At 42.5% G+C, this 7,200-nt stretch overlaps 1 protein-coding gene across 1 annotated transcript in view; it reads left to right on the top strand.

The window, feature by feature from the left end:
- The first annotated feature begins 3,259 nt into the window (after positions 1 to 3,259).
- The window catches only part of serpinh1a (serpin peptidase inhibitor, clade H (heat shock protein 47), member 1a), a 36,157-nt gene continuing 32,216 nt past the window's right edge, over positions 3,260 to 7,200 (top strand). Inside the window, exon 1 of the mRNA XM_017440785.3 lies at positions 3,260 to 3,419. The gene's annotated coding sequence lies outside the window, so the exon portion shown is untranslated. The remainder of the gene's footprint in view (positions 3,420 to 7,200) is intronic.

Here is a 7,200-nt window from a genome sequence, read left to right as displayed (position 1 = left end):
CTTCCACACTCCGCTGGTTCATTGTTATTTGTTTTCATCGTTACTGGTTGTTTGTTTCCGTCCTGCTTGTTCCCGGTCCTGTTTCTGTTAGTTTTTAGTTTGTTCTTTATTTTGTTTGCCGCCTCGTCAGCTTTTGTTTTGTTAACGTTTCTTATTTAATAAATTAAGTTCCTTTTTAAGATGAGTCTACGTTCAGGGTTCTTCTGTGTAACTCCCGATCTTGACAGAACCGAATCATATTGTTTTGCAAAGAGGAAAGGTTTTTTTTTTTACTTTTTCTTGAGAATATTGTTAGTGGATGCTTCTTTTGAACATAGAGAAATTTCATTTTTTAGGAGTACAAATACTAAATTACTCCACCACATCCAATTTTAGCCTAATATTTGTGACACTGACCTGGTTATAGACATTATTGTGTTTTCTAAAGTGTGCTGGCTGAGGGCGACATCTTGAATTGGGTTGACTTAAAATTTAATCAACTATAGATGTACATTCAGCAATCATTTGCTAAGAGTTTCATAAAAACTTGTCTATTGGTTCATGAGATATTTTGCTAACAGACAGACAGGGTTGACTCTAAATAGTTAATGGCAATGTTTTAAACAAAGATCTTGTACAAACTGTTAGTGCTAAGAATATGTGTTGTGGATCAGTCTTATTTACTACCACACCAAACTTTAGCTCAATATCTATAAAACTGAGCTAATTGTAGCCATTTTTGTGCTTCTTTTGGTCTGTTTGCTGTGACATCCATGTTGAATTTAGGAGGACAGCTAGTTAGTTAGCATTAACTAGTTAGATGACTGTCTTCCTGTGAAGCTCTTAGATCTGGAAACAGGATGAAGAATGGAGGAAGGGACAAAAAAGAAGTTAAAGCTCTGAGATAGAGATAAAGTTGAATAAATTATACTATTTGAGTTCTACAACTTGCTCTGGGCTAAAACAAAAAAAACTTTCGAGCGTGAAATAGAATTGTGAGTTTTTCACAAAATTTTAGCTTTTTGTTGTTGTATTAACTGAACAACAGGATCACCTGCATAAAAAAGGAGGCTCATCTTTGTTAAACATGAAAGACCAACTTTAACAAAAAAGCAGGTCTCAGGTTTCACTGTTTCAGCTCATACAATCCAGCTTTGAATCTAATCTCCAGACCAGTTCACACTAGGGCTGCCAACTTTCAGAAACTGAATTGAGGAACATTGGCAGGGCAGAGCGGTCCGGCTCTAGATAACTTAATTTTGAAATACCCTATCTATACTGAGTGTAATGTCTATCTATTAATTTTCTTCCACTTATCTGTAAACAAGTTGCTGGGGCAACAGACCCTGGAGGAAAACCTAGACATCTCTCTCCCAGCAACAGTCTCCAGCTCCTCCTGGGAGATCCAAAGGCGTTCCCAGGCCAGAGAAGATATATAATACCTTCAGCAAGTTCTGGGTCTGCCCTGGGGTCTCTTTCCTGTGGGACATGCCTGAAAAACCTCCAGAGGAAGGTGCCATCCTAATGAAGTATAATGTCATCAGGAAACTTTGACAATTTATCAGAGAAACATATACACATAATAAAACTTACATAAAAACTTACAGAAACAAACAATTTAGTTTGATTTGTAATTGGGGTAATAAGAATTTGAAGGCATGGCAACCCCAGTTTAGAAAAAATTGGGACGTTGTGTAAAATGTAAAGAAAAACAGAATGCAATGATTTTCAAAGCACATAAATCCATATTGTATTCACAACAGAACGTAGTAATTTATAAAAATATTGATAGAATATTATTCCCTTTTTTAAATTAACGTAATTTTTAATTTGATGGCAGCAACACATCTTAAAAAAGTTGTTTCAGGTCCATGTTTCCCACTGTGAATGTGGAGCATCCCTTCTTCTTTTTACAACAGCCTGTAAACATCCAGGAATTGAGGAGAGTAGCTGCTGGAGGTTTTAGAAGGGAATGTTGGCCCATTCCTGTCTGAGGTAGGATTCTAGCTGTTGTACAGTCCTCCTATTTGCTGAGTTTGTTTGTTTGTATACATCAAATGTTTTCAGCTGGTGAGAGGTCAGGACAACAGGCAGATAAGTTCAACACCTGGAGTCTTCTACTATGAAGCCATGCTGCTATAATGGTTGCATTATACGATTTAGCATTGTCTTACTGAAATATGCACGGCATTCCCTGAAAAAGGCATTGTCTGGATAAAAGCACATGTTCTAAAACCTGCATATACTTTTCTGCATTGATGGTGCCTTTCTAGATGTGTAAGCTTCCCATTCCATAGGCACTAATGCACCTCCATACCATCAGAGAGGCAGGCTTTTGAACTGTGTGTTGATAACAGGCTGAATAATCCCTCTCCTCTTTAGTATGGAGGCCATAGTGATTTACAAAAACAATTTCAATTTCATTTTCAATTCATCTGACCACAGAACAGTTCTCCACTTTGCCTCAGTTCATTGTAAATGTGTTTTGGTATCAATTAGGTGTCAATTCTAATTGGTCTTCAGTCATCAATTTGTGGCTTTTCACTAATGAGTGATGGATTCTTTGTATTAATGTGAGACATAGACAGAATCAGTGTTTAATAGTCTTCCTGATGTTTTTTAATAATCAATAAACAGATTTGCACTAACTCTTCAAAATGTAAAATAAAACATGTTCCCTCCGTGATTTATTAAGGAATGCATATTTTTAGATTTATTTACAGGATAATTATTTTTTTTAAAGGACAGTTTACAGGACCTTTATGCATGTGACTAACAAAGACCCCTAGAAGGGAGGGGAGGGAGATTTATTTGCTTGTGAGTTCAGCTTTGCAAAAACAGAGCAACTTGCTGTTGTTTGAAAGCTCAGAACTCTGCACTTGAAAGCCCTTCACATGAGACGCAAAAATGACTAATCAATCAATAAATAAAAGATTCCAGTTGCCTTTATCCAAACCTACCAGGATTTCCAGGCCCAGGATGGCTGAGAACCTTTCACCAGGAGACATAAAAAAATGTCTATTTTAGTTAATGAAGACAGTCATATTAAAGATTTGAGGTAAATAAAACAACACATAAACAAAATAAATAAAAGAAAGAAACTGAAACCCTGAGTGGAAAGGTGTTGCTGTAATTTTATCATGTGTCAATGCAAAAGGGGCTTTGGTGAACCAGCCGACCTGAGGAAAACGAGGGCCTTCTCAGCTTTCGAGTCTCTGAGATCCAGTTTCAGGCTTTAGGACCTGGAGCGTCATGCTGCTCCAGCTGGGCGGGACTGGCCCAGAAATAGGATTCCATAGCAGAGATTTTCATGCACTGGGAATACAGGAAGCTTCTGTCTTCTGCTATCTGATACATTAAATCCAGACACAGAAGGTTAGTGTTGGAGAATCTGTCTGGACTCAACTAAACTTGCTGAATCATCCAAAGAACTGAATAAGGTAAGCTGCAAGTGTTGGAGGGGTGTGAGGGAGAAAGAGAGTCATGAGTTGCATTAAAGTGCTGAGAAATGTCCAGGCATGTGGATAAAGATAACAGATCTGTTCAAATATGCTACAGGAGACAGGTTTCTATTGTTGAGTTGAGTGGGGTGGTTCAGACATGTTGGTAGAAAGAATGGATGTCTAAACAAAGTCTAAACAAATTAAGGCCTATCATTTTTTAAAGGATTGCATATCACCCACTGTCTTTTATGTCAGAGTTTCAAACAGATCCTCTTATGTTGAGAAATGATGAGTTGTAGCTGCTTTGGTCAAACTTTTAGACTAAAGTTATGCACAATCTCATGCAACATCTCCTGTGTTCCTGTTAGTGATTGGAATTTCTCACAACAACGACCACATCTCAGTAACTGTAAAATCAAAAGCTTATAGCCATTTTTATGTGTTTGAGGTCAGTTGGCTGTAGTGGCCATCTTGAATTGGGTTCAGTCCAAAAGTTAGTCAGTTGTGAAAGTCAACCTAATGATAATTCTAAAAATTTTACAAAAATTCATTTAGGGGTTTGTGAGATATTTTGCTAACAGTTGAGTCCAACAGTTAATGCAAACGTTTTATGCACAGATCTCAAATAATAAGTAAGTGCTTAGAGTATAAGTTGGAGGTATAACCATTTTTGTATTTACAAAAATCACTTTTCTATGGTGGCCATCTTGAAAGGTGTTGACTCCAAATCAGTTGAAAATATACATCCAATCATTAAAGTTTCATTAAATCTGTTCAATGATTCACAGGATACAGAAAATTGAACAAATGGCAACAAGCGATCGTCTGTGACATCTTTTTCGTGTTGTCATTTTCTGATACTCCTGTTTCCCTGTATTAACTCATAACATATTAGTATTATCCCAAATCATGAGATTAAAACAAAAGCATCTAAAACTTAGTTCAGTACATTGGACTTTTGTATGAGAGTTATGAAAAAACATTTCAACCTGGAGGGACTCACACGGAGAGATAAAGACAATTAGAGTCTTTTATTGGCTAGAGGTCTTTGGCGCTTGGGCCCCGGCAGAAGACTAGTTTGCAGAGAACCACTGTGAGCTTAAATGATCGATGTAGGGTGAGAGATTAGGGTAGTGTTCCCCCAAAAAAGTGCCGGGGCCGAGCTGAGGCGAGAAGGAAGGGAGAGCGGGGTGAGAGTTGGAAGGAAACGAAGGATTAGGAGAACACAAACAGGGGATTGGTGAGTAGGAGGAGAGAGCTGGAGGAACAGGCTGCAAGGGGCCTGCGAAGGGCTGCCGCCGCTAAGAGGCCCGCGAAGCACTGCTGATGCTGCTGCTGCTAGGGGGCCGGCGAAGGGCTGCTGATGCTGCTGCTGCTGCTAGGGGGCCCGCGGAGGGCTGCTGATGCTGCTGCTGCTGCTAGGGGGCCCGCGGAGGGCTGCTGATGCTGCTGCAGTTGCTAGGGGGCCCGCGGAGGGCTGCTGATGCTAGGGGGACCGCGGAGGGCTAGGAATTGGAAGGAGGGCTGGAATTGGAAGGGCAATAGAAGGACAGAGATGGAGACCACCACCACCAGTTAGTGCTGTGAGAGCTTACTTGGAAGATGAGAGCATTGAGCGGCTAGTAATGACGGGAGGACCGGGTGGATGTAGGAGGAGTAGGCCGCCAAGCTGCTGAAGAGAAGTCAGAGGGATGCTCTGAGGAGCTGCCGAAACAGCTGACCCTATTCGGAAGGAGTGTTCGGAGAATTGAAGAGGAGGAAGGCCACCTAGGGCTAAGGTTTTCTTAACGGCCCTAAGGAACCAAGCGGCGGTCGAGGGGATTTAACAGCTGCACAGAATTTAGCGAATGATTGCCAGGCGAGAGAATAGGGCTTACAGGTGGAAGGGCGAGACCTGGAAGAACCCCCCGAAAACCAGAGGACGAGGCGGCGACCATACAGGACTGCAAGGAGTCGGCCGAAAGGACAACGACCTCGAAGAAAGGAAATGCCATTCCGGACGGACAGCAATCTAAACCGGAATTCTGGCTTGGATCCGCAAAGGCTCCTGGAGGGGTTCGACCGGTGGGGGCAGACGCATTTTGGGTGGGCTTCCTACAATGGCTACACGAATGGAGAAACGAGCGGTTAGGGAGGAGCAAATGCTGAGGTTAAAATTATTGCCAATGGGGGTATGGCGGACCAAGGACTGGTTGCCAGAGCGAGGAGGGGCCGGCCGAAGGGGCGGAGGAGGCTGGCTAAGTTGGAGAGAGGCAGAGGGCGCTATGCTGGCCGATGGCTGAGCATGAGAGGCACAGGGTAGCGTGGGTCAACATGATCGGCAGTTCGGTGAGCCGGACAGACCAGACCGAGCGGATGCCTGACTGAGACAGAACGGGAGCGGCTTAGAGGAAAGCCTTATGGTACTGATAAAAGAGAGAATGGCCGTATTTGAGGTGGAGATAAGAAATTAGGGCGAGAAAGGAGACTAGTTCGGCCCAACAGGACAGATAGCATCTCTGAAGACTCCGAAGGCGGCCAGGAATTCACCGATGGATAGGCTCCGCATGAGACGGGGACCGGCTAGGCGAAACACAGCGGTGAAATTGAACAGGGAAGCGACGTGACAGTCGACGACTGGAGTGGGGAGTAACAGGGAGACCAAATTAGTGTGCTGCTCCTGCTGGATCTTGGAGTGAAGCCTGGGGGACAAGGGCCTGAACAGGCACGAACGGCTGGCCAGGCAGAGAGCATGAACGTGGTACATAGAGGAAGGGGAGGGAACGGCGGCGCGAGGCTAGATATGCCCCTTTTATACGGGCTGCAATTCAGAAGTCCTGGTCTACCAGTGGCAGGCGGTGCGTATCACACTTAGGCCTTCAGTGATGTCCAACTTAGCCAATAAATACCTTTCATTATGCCAGCATTTATAACACCAGGATTGGGGAGTAGTTAGAAACACACTTAGCACTACTTGGCATTGCATCACCTCAGTTGTGAACAAAAGGAGCTATTATCCGGCACATTTTAAAAATGACAAACCCGCATCAGCAATTAAAACAAATCAGGTATGCTACTGACAAAACTAAATAGAATAGGTGAAATGTTTGCGCACTCCAAAAACAGCTGTCCCCCAAAATACTTATTTCGACACAAATCCATTCTGGAAAAGGTTAGCTAGCTCGGGGTCGGCTGACCTCCTCTAATGAGATCTAGCTTCTCTTGAAAGTTTCGTCTTAAAAGCGGCCTTGCCAGTATATCAGCAACCAAATCAATGTATGGCTCTATTTCAGCCATTGAGGGTTAAAAAGTTTTTAACGATTAACAGTCCTGGGAGTGACTCTGATGATCCAACACATTATCACTCCCTTCTCGTCACATTCAGACGCTTGGGCAGGCTCCCTTTGCGTCGCGTATTGACGCATCGGGTTGTCCCTTCTCGTCATACATTGACGGGCAGGGTGCTCTCATTGAATATTGTAGTGCTCAGCTTTGCTCTCATTTATAGGGCTCAGCTTTGCTTTGGATGGCTCCTTCATTTTTTTTTATTTATTTTTTTTAACAGAGACATACATAACGTCTTCTTGTTAATTTAACATAATGCAAAATTAAAACGAAAGAACAAGGCGGAGCCTCGCTACCCTATGAAGGATAAGCGGGTTGGATAATGTATGGAGTTAAATAAATAAAGAAAGACAGCAGTTATTACTTTTTTAAAGGAAACGGGATTGTATAGTAGAATTTAGTTTTGATAGGAAGTAAAAATACTCTGGCCCACACTCCAGCATGGTAGATGGCG

Source organism: Kryptolebias marmoratus, linkage group LG13 (assembly GCF_001649575.2).
Source record: "Kryptolebias marmoratus isolate JLee-2015 linkage group LG13, ASM164957v2, whole genome shotgun sequence".
In the NCBI taxonomy this organism is placed as follows: Eukaryota; Metazoa; Chordata; class Actinopteri; order Cyprinodontiformes; family Rivulidae; genus Kryptolebias; species Kryptolebias marmoratus.
Note: the sequence above shows the minus strand (reverse complement) of the source record. Positions and strands in the feature narration are given on the sequence as shown.